At 32.8% G+C, this 20169-nt stretch overlaps 1 pseudogene; it reads left to right on the plus strand.

Annotated features, from left to right (window-relative positions):
* Positions 1 to 2855: 2855 nt before the first annotated feature.
* LOC113920329 overlaps positions 2856 to 20169 on the plus strand; it is an 87265-nt pseudogene continuing 69951 nt past the window's right edge.

The raw sequence follows: 20169 nt of genomic DNA on the forward strand, positions 1-20169 counted from the left end.
GAACATAACAGTCACACTGAATTGAGGATACAGAGATTGGAATTCAGGGAACATGAGGTATCTTGAATTTGTAGAATATATATCCAGAGAAGTGGGAGCTACATAGAGAAAGAGCTCAAACAATCTTCATCAAGGTACCCTTAATCCAGATGAAGAATATTAAGCAATGCATGCATAGAGTGGCACTCCATAAAACTAAGCAAGGAACAAACAAGAAGTTGTCTGCTGAAGCTCACAAAGTGCTCGGAGACATTTGAATTCAGACCAGCCACAGTGAAGAGTCTTGTTGAGGCATTTAGTAGAGACTCTAGAAGGGGTAAACCATAATAGTAAGTCTAAACTCTTTTAAATAGTCTAAACCATTATAAAGGTTACTCCAAACTTGTTCTAAGCAACTTAAAAACAAGGCTCAAAAGAACTAAAAGGAACTTAAATGTCTTTTGGAATAAAGGAAGGAAGAAACAGTTGTTGAAGGAATACAACAAAATATAAAACTTACAATGTCCAGCAAATAATCAAAATTACTAGACACAGGAAGAAGCAGGAACATAAGACCCACAACCAAGATAAAAATGAGTCACAAGCAATAGAAACAGAAGGAATAAACATGTCTGAATTATTGGACAAGGACTTTAAAACAGCAATGATAGCTATTTTCAGATTTAAAGGAAAATAAGTAAACATAACAATAGTAATATAAAACATATGAGAGAATCCAACATAACATCTAGAATAAAAATAAATAAATAAATATCTGGAAAAATGTTCATTGAATGCTATACAGGAAAAGAAGAAAAAAATCAAATTTAAGGACCAGATAATGCATAACAGATCAGTGAAGTGAAAGATATAGTAGTAGAAAATATTAAAAATGAAAAAAAAGTACTAGAAAATTGCTAGGAAAAAATATGAATGGACAGTACTCTCTGAGATAATATTAATATGTGTGTATTAATATAAATATATGTGATATTTGAAAAGTACTTGAAAAATGACAGAAAAATTTCTGTATTTAATGAAAATGATAAAGCCACAGATCTGAAATTCTCAATGAAAACTATAAAAATAAACATAAAAACACAACATAGAGTATTATAATAAAATTTCTGTAAAGCATAATAAAACTGAAAAGCCTAAAATCTGCCAGAGGGTAATATAAATATACTCATAACAGCTAAGTAAAGAAAACTAGTGTGAGGGAAAAGAGGTTAACAATCTAGAAAAAACAAGTAAGGTCATTCTGTTAAAACTGCAGAATGATTCTATCTACAGATTCCTGTAGATGACAATGGACAAAGTTCCTCTGTACATTCAGGTCAATTCAGAGCTTTTTCTAAAGTTTGGGAAATCTTTAGGGTAAAGTATGAAGGATACAGAGTGAGCAGTAACAGAGATGGGAAGTATTTCATGCTTGATACACATGTGATACTTAAAGCACCAAAGATAATTTAAAATTGTAAACTAATGGTACAATTAGTATTCAGGAAGTCCTGCCAAGTATGTGGTTCATAATAAATATCCTAGATTGAGACCAAGTCCTTCCAAGCTACTTGCAAACACATTCTGTAATGCCTCAAAGAGGAACTCTTGAAAAGTTAATATTCAGACAGAAAACATGCGTATCTGTCATAATTATTATCTTCTAGGTGGTTGCTCATCTTGTAGACAAGCTCTTGTTCTTGGGGCACAGGATTTTGTATGATGTGAAAAGATATATTAAAGCACTATTTATATTTAATAACTTTCTATTGTTGCAGTTATTAATATGTTCTGGTAGAAGTTTTGGGCAATGTAATTAAGGATTTCAAGTTTAAAATGTCCTCCTCCTGACAGCTGGTAAGCTTTGCTAGTAAAAATTAATTTTCTGCCTAAATGCTGAAATGTAGAATTATATTGTACTTGCTTTTTGGGAAAAGAGGAACATGAAAATTAGCACTTAATCTTTCTGCTGAATTTCATATATAAGGTATTATGTTTTTTTACCTGTATTATACCCTAACAAATCATGGAAGAATGCTTTAAAAATGTCTACTCTAAAAATTTCTTAATATATGATTTTTCTTTGCCTCTCTATTCACCTGTCAGAGTAAAAGACTATCTCTTTATAAGCTAATGATTAATCTTGCCCAGGTGTTGGAGATTATTTTAATGCTTCCATCTTTAAGACTCTATGTTTAAATAATAATTTGGCATCCCATTGTGCTTATCAGTTCTCTGTTCCTCAAATTAATAAAAGAGTTAATAAAGCTGTCTTAAACTATTATTTTCTTTACTGTAGGCAGTGATTTTATGTTTCTATTTAATAAACTTTCAGTTCAGTTAAAAAATTTTAAATAAACACAAAAATTCCTCTACTGAACTTAGTTTACCAAAGAGAGTGGACAGAATTCCTAAATAGTTCACAAGCGCAACATTAGCCTTGCTGACCTTTGGAGGCCTGGCCTCAGTCCTACCACATATAGTGGTTGTTGACAGTTTCATGTCATTCTGAAATGCATCTTTGAAAATCTCCTTTCTTTTTAACTTCAAGAAGAAAGCAACTTTGTTGACACACAGGTCCAGCAGCTAAAATTAACCTCAGTGTCTTGCCCCATGTGTTCCTCTTACCCCACACCTTCTCCCAGATCCGCCATAAATTAGGCACATACCCTGGAGTGAATAAATGAAGTGTAACAGCATTGTAATCGTTGCCACCAATCCAAAATGAAAGTCCAGGGAAAAGGAGCATGAAAAGACACAATTTCACAAACGTGGATACTCATGTGAGTTCTCTTTTTTTTTATTGCTGTTGTTAGTTCTCTCTTTAAAGACTCTGGTTCTAGGAACAGGCTGCCTGAGCCTGGTACCGGTGCCCCATGACGGCCGTACCATGGCTGCCTCCAGGCTGCGACACTCATGTAAGTTCTCTTAATAGTAAAGAACTTTAAGAATAAAAATTTATACTCACAGAAAATGGTTGCATATTTTTTAGGTCTCTCTTTGGATCCTCCTGCCAGTCCTATGGAGTTGGGATTCCACATCAGTTCCTAGCATCAAGAGATAAAAGAACAGTGAACACCTGTGGGGTGTCCCTTAAATTTTCTATCACCCATAAAATACTTAGCATATTTCTGCCACAAACTAAGCAATCACAAAATATTAGTCATTGAACTATGTTAAGCTTTTTATGGAAGGTGAAAAGTATGCTCTTTTCTTCATGATGTGTTTAATAAAAAATGCTAAACATCTCTAGCTGTTAATACGCCACAGAAAGATTAAGCAATGGCAGAACAACTTCATAAAATGGAAAATGTTAAGTAGTTCCAGTACATTTAACTGAAAAATTGATCCAAAGCTTGCTTTATTTCTACTTATTTTATTTAAGATAAGGATAATATCAAAGGAACTAGAATTCTCATTTAATTCCTTCTCTGCCTCTTCAACTGTACTTTCAAGCATTGCTGAAAGGAGCTCTGATCAGGGGCTCTGTTCAGGGTGTGCATGACCGGATATTTGACAGATGCTTGCCTTTTCCAAGGTGAATCGCTTTTATTAAAACATACTGTGAATGGCATTTTACCCTAAAACATGGCATTTTAGAGGTCAAAATAGTACTTCTCCAGCTAAAAATAGTATTAGGAAATGATTCTTACCAAATAATAAACACCTGCCATTGTATATATAGAAAAAGGAAATGAAATACTTTTCATGTCAAAGATCCAATTTTCTTTTCCTGTGTTATGATCAAGATCACTAAGCACTTTACACGTCCAATAAATGGAGCAATACTTCATTGTCATGCATTAGATTGCAAACCTTGTATCATTCTACTTCAAATCATCCCAAGCAGTTGTTGAACACATCATTAGTGTTCCTTCCCTAAAGGGACATTGGAAACATTTTCATAATGAAGTGCAGGCATATTTTGAAAGAAGGTTATTATTTAATAAAGATAAAAAATCATCAGTTTAAGCTGGGCATAAGAAGTATAAATACAACATCAGACATAAGGACAAATGCAGATGCCTGGCTGGCTCAGTCGAGAAGAGCATGCAATTCTTGATCTTGGGGTCATGAGTTCAAGCCCTGCATTGGGAGTAAAGCCTACTTAAAAAAGAGAAGGAAAAGAAAAGAAAGAATGATGAATGAAAAATAAAAGGCTTTAGGTCAGTGACTAAGCCTGAAAATATCATTATTTTATATAAATTAATTTGGTATCAAATAAATAGTAATTATTCATTTTGAAAAGATTTTTTTCCATTAACAGAAATATATCTGTGCATATAAAAAAGCAAGAATACTAATTTTCTATGAAATCATTATCTTTCCCATATCCATGTGCACATACACTTTTATTGTGAGATGTGTCCAGTTCTCTGAGGTTGAATGAATTGAATGGTGGAGAGTGGGAAAGGAGGGAAGAAAAAAAAATATGGGAAACAAAAGAAATAGAGCATCTTTGCTTTAATTCCTCAGATGCACCCATTAAAAAGGGGTAAAATGAATCTCAGAAACCACACGTGCTGTGCAGAAAACTTGGTAGCAGATGTATATTTTACTGGTCCTTTTATGAATTAATTCTGGAAACATTTATTGAACATCCACTGCATATAGGTTACTGTCCTTGCCACTGGCAACACAGATGAGTAAATCATGGTTCTTAACATCAAATGATCATAGTCTAATAAGATAGATAGACTTGCAACCAGATAAATGCAATAAAATATATTAGAATTGGAATATAAAGGTGAATGTGGATTAACACCTGGAAAGCAGAGGGAGATTCATTATTCCCTCATCACAAGGAGGAAGGAAGAGGGCCTCATTAAATACTGGTGGAACATGGAGGTCATGGATGCACTGCGATTTTAAGAAAGACTATCAATTTGCTAGACAGAGAATCTGATAAGGGCACGTAGACCAGAAAGCCTGTTCAAAGGAAGACCTGTGACTTATTACACTCTTGCTGGAACACAGAGTGCAAAGGGGTAAATGGTAGCAGATGAGAGTAAAGTAAACCAGAACACAGAAGGCCCTTGCTTAGAATGCAAGACATCCTGGGCTTTAGCTCTAGGCAGTGGGGAGTCTTTAATTTGGAGGGCAGCATGGCATATAGAACCTATTGTTGAAAGAGAAAGTGGTCTGCAACTATGGAAGGAAAGGAGCTTATAAAGATATATTGATACGTGTAGGCTTGGTGAGTATTATTTATTGAAAAGTATTCTTATATTTGATACATTCTCCAAGTCAGGAATCTGAAGATCGGATCTCTTTAGAACTCCCCAAACATACCTGAGGCCAAGACCAAAGTGATCTCTGACTCCAGGCTTCCTAGAAAGAAATTTTTATTCTCTCTGAATCAGTGAAAAAAATATTTAACCCATATATGGCCCACCAACTTCTCCCCCCAAGAGAAAGCTTTAACTGTTAATACACAAATAAACTGTACTTTCTACTGGGAGTTTATCTATATTAAAAAAAATTGGTTTGGAATTGTTGATTTAAACACCACATGATTTTAACATAAATATTTGTTTTTAATTTTCTGCTGCTTTAGGACAGTGACTTTTGACTTCATCTCATACTTTTTTTATTTAATAAAATGTGTATTTTTTTCTATTTTTCAAGGCATAAAAAGTTTGTGCAATATTTATACCTCAATCAAAAGATAATTATTGTCTGATTTATGACCACCATTGTGCTCAGCATGGGATAACCAAGGCACAAGTTTTCAAATGCCCTTGGGGGAAATGTGTTCTTTGCTTTAGAAAAGATAAATATACATGGAGGAAACAACCCTCCGGAATAAGTTCTGATTATTAGTACAACATTAATGGAGAAAGTGTATCATCAGTAACAATTAGAATCATTCACCTTAAATGGGGACTCAAAACAGAGCTAGTACTTAACATAAACACAAGAAGAGAAGAGAGGAATTTTTAGTTTAATTCTAAATATGATAAATTAGAGGCTGTCTTTAATGTATTCCAAGGATTCCAAGTCATATTCATTCTCAGAAGGAACCAATTTAAGGTTGTAATAGCAAAGGCTTCTGAATGCAGAGAAAAGGGAAGGTAGCACATGTACCATATATTTATTATCCCTGACAAACGTGTACAACAATATTTTGTATTAAAAAAAAAGAAAGAAAAACAGAAGAATCACATGCAAAGATATGGAGGAATTCACGAATGTACTGTGCTAGAGCTATAGGGATGCCCAGTGAAGTAACATTCACAATGAAAAAGTCTGTGTTAGTAATTATGAGAAAATGAGGTCTATTCTCTTCTCTAACTCTAACTACATATTTATTGGTTAACCTTGGTCTTTCACTATGATACTTTTGGTGTTTATAACAGCTTAGTTTTATTTATTCTATCAGTGTTTTCAAACTAAAGGGTGCGTCATAAAATTAGGAGTTCTGTGAGTGAGAAAGAAGCATACCTACTTCATATGATGTTCTGAGGCCAGAGAAGGTAACTGACAAATGGCTGAAAGGACTGGCCAAAAAAGATTGCAACATCAATGTAATTGGTTACAGGGTTAATTTGGTTACTACTCACCACTACAATCGTATTTATTTATTTCCCTATTGCTCTCCGTTCCATATACACATCCAGCTCAACTATTCAAAACTACCTGCAGCCTCCAAAAAGCCCTTCTTCCCTCTAGGCTTTTCCCACATTGACATTCTCCCTGCACTGATTCATTGTCTACTCCACAGCCCCACCTCCAATCTTCTGAAATTTTCACTGCCATTTTGATTATTAGATAATTTAATTCAATTGAGTTACCAAATTTTTGCAGTTTCCTTAGCCCAAGCTACATGAATCAGATACCCATCTGCTCCCTTGTAGGTTTTTCAGGTACTTTTTTACACTCCTTTGTCTCTCAATATGTCTGTCTTTCCACTAATAGGTGAACTTCTTTATAGCAACAGCATTCTTTTCTGTTCTCCATGCTTCTAACAGTGCCTAGCAAGCAGATGGTGACTGATTAATAAATATTTTTTAAAGCATAAATGGTAAATAATTTTAAAATGAATCACCCTCTAACTTCATTTATTGAAGGAATTGTTCTTTTATTGAACAAAAAACTCATCTGGCTTTTCAACTGCCCTAATTTATGACTTAACTAGCTCTGTGATTATGTCTTTCTTTATTGCTCTATGAATTTTTTGTTCAAGCCACAAAATTATAGCAAATAGCATTTGGGCATTACTTCCTTAGGTCCAATGAATGCATGCCCTAATAGATAATTTTGAAGACAGCACAAAATATTCATCAGTTTTCCTGTTAGTGTGTACATACGGTGCTATTTTCTTTCCCATGTTAATTATCACTTTCATAAAATTCTCCATATTTTAAATACTTATAAAATTAATAAATTTTTTCATGTGTTATGAAGATTGAATTTATTAATTATGAAATTCAGAAAAGAATGAACAATTATGAATATCAAAGGGGAAATTATTTTAAATAGTAAAATAATTGAGTAACATTCACTTCATTTTATGTCATGACCTCATAGAAACAAAAGAGACTTTAAATTTAATTCAATATATATCTTCTATTTTACACTTTATAAGTAAGGAAAACAAAGCTCTGAGAGTGTAATTTGCCCAACCTGAGACGACCATTTAGTAATAAAATGAGCACAGACCTCCTGATTACTGACCTAGTAGTCTTTCCAGTCTACAACAATGACATTTCAAAGATTTTAGGAATGTGGCATTTTCTACTTTACTGGATATCTTTTCTGAATTTCTCTCATCTGACCAATAAGTTGAGGGGCATTCCTTCCTTTGGAGACAGCCCACTGCTAAAGAGTGAAGTATCCAACTGAACTGCTAATTTAAGGATGCCTGGATGGCTCAGTCGGTTAAGCATCTGCCTTTGGCTCAGGTCATGATCCCAGGTCCTGGGATGGAGCCCTGCATGGGGCTCCCTGCTCAGAGGGGATTCTGCCTCTCCCTCCCCATCTGCCTCTCCCTCAGCTCATGCACTCTCTCTCGCTCTCTCTCAAATAAATAAGTAAAATCTTAAAAAAATTAAACGGCTAATGTAAAAAGTAAATGATTTGCATGGAAGACAAAGGAGAGAGAGAGAGAGACTTAAGTGCCTCCTCTTCATATAACAAGATCTGGAGAGGGGAAGGAAGGGAATCAGAATTGAAATAAGCATGGCATTTCAGAAGTAATACAGACTCTTTGATCATTAACTTCTCAGAATGAATTCAGAAGAGTGCAAAGAAAGAAAAATGAGGAGTTCCCTTACAAAGTTTGTGGATATTGGTGAATAGGAGAGAGAGAAATGCTGCTTCTCAACTCTAGGTTAGCATTGGCCTTTAGCAAATGTGGTCCATGCCACCAGGCTGGGAAGAACAGTTCAAATGGTGGTATGGTCCCTTGTTACATGAAGATTTCTCACTGCCATCCCTGCAGGATACATGTGGCAGGGAAGAAGATGTTTCTGATACCATATAGCCTCGAGTTGGGGGAAGGGTGTCGAAAGTGGTGGTTGGCAGGTTGGCAGATTCTGTAGTATGAGATCTTATCCTACGCACATTACAAAAAGACATTGCATGTCACCAGCTGAGGGCTGAAAGAAAGGGCAGCTGACTTTCTGAGGGGTTCATCAACACTAAAGAAAATGAGTAAGTTAAGTATGTGCTGGAAGTAGCCATAGTATCAGACAGGGTCAGCCCCAAAAAGACACAAATGGCTGTATATGTGATTCAATTTTATAAATATGTACTCACTCTTCCTAATATTTCTACTTTTAGAGAATTTAAAGTGTGACAGAGAGGCAGCAAAAAAGTTCAAAGGCAGATATTTAACCTACCCTTGGACTAGCATAATCTATTATGAATTTGACAAAACAAACAAGGCTACTCTTAACTAAATATTTCTATTAAAAATCATGATGAAATCATCTGCTAAAATGTGAAAGAACATTTTTTCACATCTGAAATACATATGGTTATCAAAATAAATCTTATTACTAAATTATGCAAAGTATGATTTATATGATTCAGTCTATGTGTAGTGAGTTAATCCTAGAACCGGTTGGTGAAACCAGTTGGTGAATTTGTGAAAATTTGAACATATATATATACATATATATTTTTAAGATTTTTGTATTTATTTGAGGGAGAGAGAATAGTGAGAGAGCACCAGCAGGGGGGAGAGGGAGAAGCAGGTTCCCTGCTGGGGTGGGAGCCCCCCATGGGACTCAATCCCAGACCCCAGGACCATGACCTGAGCCAAAGGCAGATACTTAACCGACTGAGCCACCCAGGTGCTCCAAATTTGAACATATATCAAAATAGGTTTTATTCTTACATAATTCTAGCAAAGACTTTGTTAAAAAAAATTAATGCTGTATATAAAGGAATACAAAAGGCATTATTATCCACTTTAGAAAATAACACATTATCACATGCTTTTAAAAACATGCATAAAATTTTATATAATACACTCATTGATCAAATTGACATACATAGTTTTGACTATATCTACATATATTTATTCATCTCTCTATTTTTGGTAATTCAGAATTTTCACATTAAAACTCCAGTATCTTTTCACTGCATCACCTTGTTTCTTACCCACATTATCTTAATATCTTATTCCCATTAGTGGCATCTCCATCTACCCAATTTTTGAAACTGAAAACTTTGTATTTGTCTTTGAGTTCTTATTCCCTTATACTCCTGCCATTCAGCTGTCACACATACCATGCTGATTTTTACCTCTCAGTTATTGCTTGAATCTAGCTTTTCTTCTTTTGATTTAATGAAGCTGGGTTGTTATAATACCTCTTTGACCGGTTTCTGCTACTAGTTTCTTCCCCATTCCCATATATCTTCTAATGTTTTAACTTTCCTCACTATGACTCTCACTTTCTGATTAAAACCTTCTACTGAATGGCTACAAGATGAAATCCAAACTGACTAGACTGACAAAAAGAAACTGACATATCTGGCTCTAAATTATTATTTTAGCATCATCTTCAACCACCTCTTCAGTTTCTATTAGTAATACACCTAAAGTTTCCCTTATAGGATATACACTTTCTTGATGCTCTACCTGTTCTTATTACTTTAAATGAGCTTTATGTTAATTATTTTTTTCAATTAATTAACACATAATGTATTATTTGTTTTAGGGATACAGGTCTGTGGTTCATCAGTCTTATATAATTCATTCTTTCTTTAAATCCCAAACTTAACATAGAATTTCCTCCAGAGACAGAGAGATGATTACTCTCTCTATCCACCATTCCCTACCACACTTTAGTCACATTATTGTTTTACTCACCACATTGCAATATTAACTTAAAGCTGCCATTTTCACTAACTACTGTAAGATCAATGTTTAAAAAAATTCTACTTTTTATTTATTTTGCAGCATGTGGCAAAGATCCTGGAGTTCATCAGAGGCTAAATAGGTTTCTTGAAAGAACCAGAGGTTTGCTCAAATTAGGGAACTAAGAGAACAAAAATTTGGATAATGATGCATATTTTAAGTACTTGTTTTCAGAAGAATAAATACAAGAAATGGTAAGAACATCAAAATAATAAATTATTTTTTAGCATTTTCTTATCATATTTTAGGTACTGTATTATTTCAATTAGCAAGAACTCTAAAAGTGTTCATGTGAAATATAAATGGGAACTAAAAATAGTTTATTAAATCTTGCTCTTAATTCAGAAAATGCAAAAATAAAGCAATTTCATACATGGGCAGCTTAAATCGTAATATTATCCTTATATTACAATAAATGTCCTCCAACTTCACTACTTCAAGCTTACACATCTGCTTTGTTCTGATGGGATTGTTTGGATTCTTTTATTGATAACTAAAAATAAGAGTAGTACAAGGTGGTACTGCCTATTATTTACTGAAGATTTACTTTCAGCAGGATGTAGACTTCTTTTATCTGAAGATACTATAATAAATGGACTATTTTATTAAACCTTATGCCTTTTCATTTTCTTTATTTTTAGGTGAGACTGATTTGATGCTATGAGTCATAAATCAATAATTTTAAGGAGTAAATATCATAATTTTTTTCAGATCTTTAAGACATAAATGTGGAAGCCCTTAAGATACAGTGTTCAGAATGCTTTATGTTATTGTAACAATTTTTTATAAATTATACTTACTAATGTACTTAACAATTAGTAGTCTCTACATGCTTGATTTTTTTTCTTAGTACAATGTTATCAGAAAGAATATGTTTAAAAAAATAAACCAAAACTATTTTTTATTTTCTATTTCTCTGATCTGATCTGTAAAATTCCTTAGGTTCAACCTAAGCCTGATCCCATTATGTGGTTACTACAACTATTTCCAGTTGTTCATGGTATTAGTTTACAATGACTTGTCCCCAATTCTTTGTATCACGTTAATCCTGTTCTTGTGTACCTACAGTTTTGTGCATCCTTACTCATCCTCTTGTTTCTGGTCTTGGTGAATTTATAGTAATTCAGTTGGAATCTCTTCAGAATCTATAATAATTCAGATACTATCTGAGTTAATTTATCAGTCTTCTAGCAAGATAACATGTTTTGCATAGAAAGTAAGCAATATAAACACAATTTCAAAGAAAATATTTCAAGTATTTGAGAGATTAAACTGTCTGTAAGTATTCCCAGGTCCTGAAAATGTCATTCAAATTAAAACAATTTGGATACTATTTTTTCTTCATTTTATCTTTTCACCAAATAAGTCACCTAAGCCTCTTTACAAGGAGAAAATTATGGGTTTTTTTAAATGTATTTCATTTCTTTAAAATATCCTACAAATCATCAGACAGGTACAACAACCAGTTATTCTAAGAGAATGAATATCATTCTATCAACTTAGGCAAATTTATGATTTACTTTCCTAGAAATATTTAGACTGAAATGATTTATTATTAACTCTGCTGCTTATCTCTGTTCAATAATTCTCATATATTTTATAGAATCTATTATTTTAAATAAAAATTGTAGTGGTGTTTCTTAATATATTTCAAACAATAATAGTTCAGTTTAGTTTTACATAGGTGTTTTGGGGTGAATTATGTCCTCTCAAAATATATGTGTTGAAGCCCTAATCCCAAGTACCTCATTATGACTGTATTTGGAGACAGTGCCTTTAGGAGATGAATAAGTTAAAATGAAATCATTAGAATAACCCCTAATCTAATATGATGTGTGTCCTTATAAGAAAATTTGATTAGGACTCACAGAAAGACACCAAGATGACCATATTAAAGGCGGAAATAGGGCAGCCATTTATAAGCCAAGGAGAAAGGTTTCAGGACAAACCAAGCCTGCTGACACCTCGATCTTGGACTTTCAGCCTCCAGAACCATGAGAAAATAAGTTTCTGATGTTTAAGCCATCCAGTCTGTGGTATTTTGTTATGGCAGCCCTGGTAAATTAATACAATAGGTTTTTTTTGAGGTGTGAGTTAGTACTCTTTATTCAAAGAATTTGTTTTTCTTGTAGATAGCACATGAAAGAATATTTGTATACAAACCAATATAGGTAAAAATCCCAACTCAGCTACTTAACAGTTGCCTGATTTACTAAAACTCATTCAACTTCAATAAGCCCATTCATAAGTGGGAATAATTGCATCCACCTCATAAATATATGTGAAAATTAAATGAGTTTAGATATAGATATAGAAAACTAACTGAAATCATTAATTTCATTGACCATTTTTAAAATGAAAAAGATTTTGCTTACTTTTGGAAAACTTCTCCTTAAGTAAAATATTTACTTGTTATTTTTTAGTTTTTTTAAGAGACTGACCCTGTTTGTTTTATTATCTCTTAGTAATCTTCTTGAATAGTTCTCATTTATTCAAGGCTATCTTCTTTTTTTTTTTAAGATTTTATTTATTTATTTGACATAGAGAGACACAGCCAGAGAGGGAACAGACACAGGGGGAGTGGGAGAGGGAGAAGCAGGCTTCCTGCAGAGCAGGGAGCCCGATGTGGGACTCGATCCCAGGACCCTGAGATCAAAGGCAGACGCTTAACCGACTGAGCCACCCAGGTGCCCCTTCAAGGCTATCTTCTTAAAAGCACAATGTTCTTGATTAATAACAATTAAAACATCCCAAACCTCCCAGTATAACATCAACAGTAAGTGCATACTACCAGTTACAATGAGAATTTATGGATATGTAATGGTTATTTTTCAGAATTGATGTGGCTCAAAGAAATGCAAAAATGTTAATCTCTTCATTTCTTACCTGTGCAGTCCTATTTAAATTCAAACTAATTACATTAAATTAAAAATTCAGTTTCTCAGTCACACAAGCAATTCATGTGCTCAATTGCTACATATGGCTAGGAGCTACTGTATTGATCAGTGAGGATATAGAACATCTCCACCATCTCCATAAGTTTTCTAAGACTGCGCTGCTAGTTATTGACTACAAAGAACATGCAAAACAAAGTTCAAATAATTTGGAAAGGAAAGCAAGAGGTTTAAATTCCCTTATTACTGGCAGTCATTTCCTATAAAGGCCTTAAGGTATTCATAAAACAATATCTATGCTTAATTATAAAAATATGAAATATGCACAGTTTTCTATATCAATAAATATTACAAAGTAAAATTTTCTTTTTACCATAAAACTGGAAATATGTCAGTAAACTTGGCTTCATTTCCTCCTTGATAATTATGGAAATAGATAATTAAATGATGTTTATTAAAATTCCCTCTGGCACTCAATATTTCAAAATAATATGCTCCCTATTATTGGATAGCAAAGAAGAAGAAAAAGAAAAGAAATAGTTGAGCGATCATTCAAATTAATTTATCCTATTAAAAGGTCTATTCATGGATATCAGTTTTTATTACATTCTGCAGCCTACAGGATTACATTGATATTATAAAAATATCTCCTCTAGTTCAAAGAAAATGAGAATGTATACTCAGAATTATCTGGAAGAATCATTGCTAAAAAGAAATGCTTTGCAATGCTGTTTCTTTTCATTTTTTTACTGGTACCTAAAAAGTGAAGTAATATATCAAGCTGGAACTGTTATCATAACCTCTTCCAAGGACTATAATATTGGTACAGTAGATTTAGTTACAAAAATATTTAGAATAGGGCCCCTGGGTGGCTCAGTTGGTTAAGCATCTGCCTTCAGCTCAGGTCATGATCCCAGGGTCCCAAGTCGGGCTCCCTATTCAGCAAAGTCTGCTCTCCCTTTCCCCCATACTCATGCTCTCTCTCTTGCTACTTCCCTCTCAAATAAATATTTAAATATTTAAAAATGTTTAGAATATTTTACTAGTATTATTATGAAGTAGCATAAATTCACCTTTTGTGATGTATCAGATGTTTTTGACTAACAGATTTTATTTACTGAGCAGCTTTATGTTTACAGAAAAATTGAGCAGAAAGTGCAGGGAGTTCCAATATTCCCACTACTCCTCCACCTGGGTTTGCATTACTATTAACATCTTGCAGTAATGAGGTACATTAGTTATAATTAATAAGTCAATATTGATACATGATTACTAGCTAAACTCCATAGTTTACCTTAAGGCTCTCTCTTTGTATTGTACCTTTTATGGGTTTTAACAAATGTGAATGACATGTGTCCACCATTACAATATCATACAAAATAGTTCATTGTTCTAAAAATCTCCTGTCCTCCACCAGTTCATCCCTCCATCCTTCAGTCTAAAACTCTTGCAGCCACTGATCTTTTTACTATACCTACAGTTTTTCATTTTCCAGAATGCCATAAAGTTTGTAATATCTAGCAGGTAGAGTTTTCAGACTGGCTTATTTCACTTAGCAATATGTAAGTTGTTCAGAAAATTTGTGTGTGTGTAGAACCAGTTCTTCCTTAAGTCTTGTTCATATCAGTAATTCATGTCATCAGTTATCCAGTTGCTAAAACCAGTAATAGAGTATTCATCCTTGATTTCTCTCTTCATATCTATTATTCATCTACTGTTACACAGTAAATCACCAACTTCAGCTAGCAGAAACTCTGTAAGTCTCAGTTCTGTTCTCCAATTTCTATCTGCACCGCCACCTCCTCCCAATCCAAACTACCACTGTTCCTCACATGGCCTAGTGAAATATTTTTTTTTCCAATCTTGCCTGTGCCTTTCATTTAAATTGGATCTTACAATACTGACCAGTATCCTATTAAAAATATAAATTGATTAAATTACTATTTTGACTAAATAATATTATGGAATCCTCATTAAACTGAATAAAGTACTCATTCTTTCAATGACCTATAATGATTATAGGCTCCAGAGCCATCACTACTGTCTACACTCAAACTTCACAGCTTCTGATCATTTCTAGAACACATTACGTTTTCCCAGCTTTCCCTAGAAGTATCTATTTTTTAAAAATGGGCTCTTGGTCCAAATGTGTCCTGTTCAGATAAGCAAAACCCAAAACAAAACCTATATCTCATAGTACACATAACATCTTTAACTCAATGATATTTCTCACACAATAAAACTCAGCAATCTTTCACAGTAAAACATATTTTATTTTACCTTAAGCCATTTTCAAAGGTGTATTATTAAAGAAGTTTTTCAAGGAACTTTAAAGAGGTAAAATCTTGGAAAAAACATAATTTATTTTATACTATCAGCCACTCAATGATATTTTAGTCTGTCAATGAAATAAAATTGTCTCATTTATTCTGCTATAAATTTCAGGTCTGAGTTTCAGCAAAAATAATCATTTTCAATATTAGAAAAAGTCTATGGAAAACAGAATAAATTGCCTTTTTCTATCTTTATCCTTATCATATATTTTCTGAAATGGCTTTAAGTTTTCTGGAGAGATTGTAGTTATGAACAAACTTCTGGGGTTGGTTAATTGTAATAAAATATGTTTGCTTAAAAGTACTCATTTTATTTTTAATTTTTTTTATTTATTTGAGAGAGAGAGCACAAGCAGGGAGGAGGGGCATGGGGAGAGGGAGAAGCAGACCCCCACTGCTTAGCAGGGAGCCCAATGCAATTTGGGGCTCCATCCCAGGACCCTGGGATCATGACCTGGGCTGAAGGCAGATGCTCAACTGACTGAGCAACCCAAGAGTCCTGAAAATACGCTTTTTAAAAAATTATTCATGTATATATGTTTTTCTTTAAGAAAAAAGTATACTTACCTTAATAATAATATGGAAAAATATTATCCATATGCAGTAAATTACTGGATTTACATGCTTTCTAAATTGTTTAATTTCCTCATAAATGATATACATATTAAACAACTATCTAAAACTGAGTTCTGGATAGGATTTATTATTTTTCTGCTTGAAATATTTATTATGGATATTAAAACATTTAAATTATTATTTGGGTTATTATTAGCTGTTTATACAGTAATTGAATGTAATTAAACTTGTTTTTATTAAATAGATGTGATTTGTGAAAAAAATAATGAGGCTTACAACCATAGTATTATCATTACAGAGTTAAACTGAGAAGTCATGCTTTTAAAGTTAATGCAGTCAGTGTAAATACCAGCATGGCGGGGAGGAGAGAAGACAACCAGATCAATCTATTTAGCAATATAAAAATAAGAGGTTTAAAAATAAGTTTTGCATTAAGTGTTTGAATTTGAGAAAAGCAATTGTGTTGAAGACAACCTAATGCATAACTGTTCTACTAATCAAGCAGAACTAGAACACATAATAAGGGGAGTCAGAATTCTATTAAAAAAATTCTATTTAAAGAAATGAACTTCACAGTCAAGTAAATCTGGTTTGCAATGTGGTTTAAAACTTATTTGCTGTATGATCTTAGGAAAAATATTTATCTTTTCTAAGTTTTTGGACCTCTGAAAAATCAGAAAAAAATCTACATTACTGGAGGCTTTTAGATATGAAGTAAATGTATGTATAATGATTCATATATATTAGTGAAATATATACTGAACTCTTGGTAAATGGTAGATATGGCATTCTTGTGAATAAATCAAAATCATCATTTTTTGTGGTGAATCTTCCTAAGGTAGATGTGATATGGTGCCCTGCAGGGCAAAGAATGGGTCCCAAAGCTGTGTTTGGAACAGCTAAGTCCTGAAATATAAAAGACTCATTCATTGCAGTTTATTCCCATTGAAAGAAATACACATTCACACATAAATTAGAATAAGAAATAACATAAAAACACAGTCACAGGTATCTGTTACAAAATACATCACCTCACATGTACTTTTCTTCCCACTATGGATTTCCCAATTTAGAAGAAAATCCTAGCCATAGTACAGTTATGAAGAAAGTAATATGCTGATGGGAAAGAAGAATGGAAGGGCAGTGTGAAGATTTAGGATAAGAGATTAAAGCAACAAGAAAACAAGTTTAATTGTGTGAAACTAATAAACTGCAAAATGTAAAGATAATATCTTATTGTCATTTATCAAAAAATATCATTTACTGAATCAAAATACATAGCAAAAATTTTTTTTGCAGTATTTGATAATTATTAAAGCCTTAAAGGATTTGCATGGGGTAGGGAAATAGAATAACCTGAATAGGCTAAGTGAATGATGGCTTAGAATAATATAATAAACTGATTCCATGAATATTTATACAGAGTCTGAAAAATTATGAGAAAATTAAACCATGATATATTTGTTAAAATGTTAAGCACAAAAGAAAAAAATTCAAAAATTTAACACTAGCATTCGTGTCAAATTTTTGTGTTTTACTGATTTTTCAGGGAATCTATGTAAAAATAAGGTTAATAGGATTTTTTTCTTTTTAAAATTGCCTTTAATGTTTCCATTAATAATGTTAAGATTAATACAGTGCAGGGAAAAAAAGAGAAACAAACATATACAATATCAAACTCTGTATATTTCTTCCCTTTCTAACTTTCAGGAAATATTTTGACTATTCATTTAAAACAGAAAGACCAATGTAAGTAAGGAATGAGTTTGTCAAACATTATAACACTCTATTCTATTATGAAAGAGACTCTGACCTTGAATAATTCTGAACTTTATAAATACATAGAAGATATAGTATAATGATAGACATGTCGATTCTGGATCTAGATGTCCTATGTCTAAATCCTGTGGGATCTTGAGCAAGTTGATTAACTCATATATAAATTGAGTCTGTTAATGGAAACTACCTCATAGGCTTGGTAAGAAAATAAATGAGTTAATGTATGTAAATCACTTAGGACCTTGAACATAAAAGCTCAAGAGGTATTAGTCAAAATTTTAAGTGTTTTTGTTATGTCAGTGATATGATATAAAAAGGGCTTTAGACCCATTTCAGCAGAAATATGGATTTCTAAGGGAGTATTAGTATGAGGAATAGAGATATAATAAATCTAAGTAAATACGTTTAGAGACAATGACATTCATATACACAAAGACTCGGTATTTTTGTTTTACTCGTTAAATACCTTAAGTTGAGAAGTGACTTAAAATTGATTTTTGTTTGGAAGGACGTCCCAATGTCCATGTGCATATAGATAATTATCCCATTGGACTAACAGAACATATTTGGCTCAAGAGCTTTTAAATTGAGTTATTTCATAAGCCTACTAAACATTTCATTAAAACTAAATGAACCAACACATCTGCCAGAAACCTCTGAAATGGCAAATGCTTTCTAAAAACTATTAGATTGCTTGAATGTTGCTATTTTCATTCTTTTAACAGTTGTGATATACAAAGGTGACAATGTTCCTAATCACCATGAACAGTTTCAGGTCAACTTACATTATAAATGGATTACTCTGCATTGGGTGAAAAATATTTACCTGGAGAAATGCACTGCATTGGACATTGAGGGAGATACCTTTGACTATTTTCAAGAATATTTGAATTCTCAGTATAATAAATATTACAAATAGGTTATGACATTAAAGATATAATCCTACTTTCTATAAGTGTATTCTATAACATATTTTTGAAAGTTGGAACTCTCTCATTCTTAGAACAATTATTGTATAGGATGTGCCACATTTTACAAAAAGTTTCCAAAAAAGAGTAAACATTTTTTTTTTCCAACATGACCTTAACATTCCCCTAAGTTTGATTAAATTTTAGACAGGTTTCTTCCTGACTGTTGGCTCCTGACCTCTCCTTTTTTTAAACCATTTGCTTTAGAAAAAGTTCAATTATAAATTCTTTATCTGTCCCTTTGAGACAGGAATCTTCTTTTAGCAACCCAGGAAAGTCTTTCTGAAGGACCTGGGAGCCATCTCTTTGAAATGTAAACACCAAGAAAGATGGTGTCTTATCTCTCAGACTATGTTGGAGGCTAGAAGTCTAACTTCCACAAGCAACCATTAGCAAACAGATAGTCCAATTATATTAACCTCCTCCCTAATGTCCTCCAATAATTTTCCACTAGGTCATCCCAGCATATAAAAATCTTCCTGCCTTTTGTTTCAGTACAGTGGGATTCAATCTCTCTCCCCTATTGCAATAGTCTTGAGTAAAGTCACCCTTGCCTGTCTAAATTGTCTGGTAAATTTTTGAGTGTTTGTTTGTTTATTTGGATATTTAAAGTAACATTTCACTAATATCAAGAGTAACCAAATCTCAATACTGAACTAAAAGAATGTATCTTCATTACATTTCTATGAATTTTTGATGCATGCCTTATTTTTAAATAAAAACTATAAAAGATATCACCCAGGCCAATTTTTTTAAAGGGACACAGCCTATGATATTCTCCTTGCACAAAATTTATTTTATAATTCAAATGAAATATTGTGCACTTTGTAACACAACCTCAGTTTAAGATAGAATAATTTAATGCTTATTTGGAAAGTAGTCCTAGTAGGAAAAGCTATAATGTTTGAAGACTACATATCTAACACTAGTTAAACTCCCAACAACTTTCTATTATTTTCAAGTAAGTATATTTGGTTTAGAGAACAGGGAAGAAAATGTATTATTACAACAAAGATCACATGCACACACACAAAAAAGTAGAACTCTGTTGTAAAGTGATTTCTTGTGTGTTACCTATCATTAGGGTGAAAATATGAACAGATTTATTTTAGTCAGAGTCCACTCAGAAATACTGTATGTCAAAAATAATAGATGCTTATGAGAGACAGAAAACCAAAGAGCAATTAAGAATAATTGACACCTCATTGTCTTTGAAAGACATCTTTTTCTGAAGAGTTAAGGAGCACAATACCTTGAAATTTTTCCTTGGA

Source organism: Zalophus californianus, chromosome 3 (genome assembly GCF_009762305.2).
Source record: "Zalophus californianus isolate mZalCal1 chromosome 3, mZalCal1.pri.v2, whole genome shotgun sequence".
Lineage (NCBI taxonomy): Eukaryota > Metazoa > Chordata > Mammalia > Carnivora > Otariidae > Zalophus > Zalophus californianus.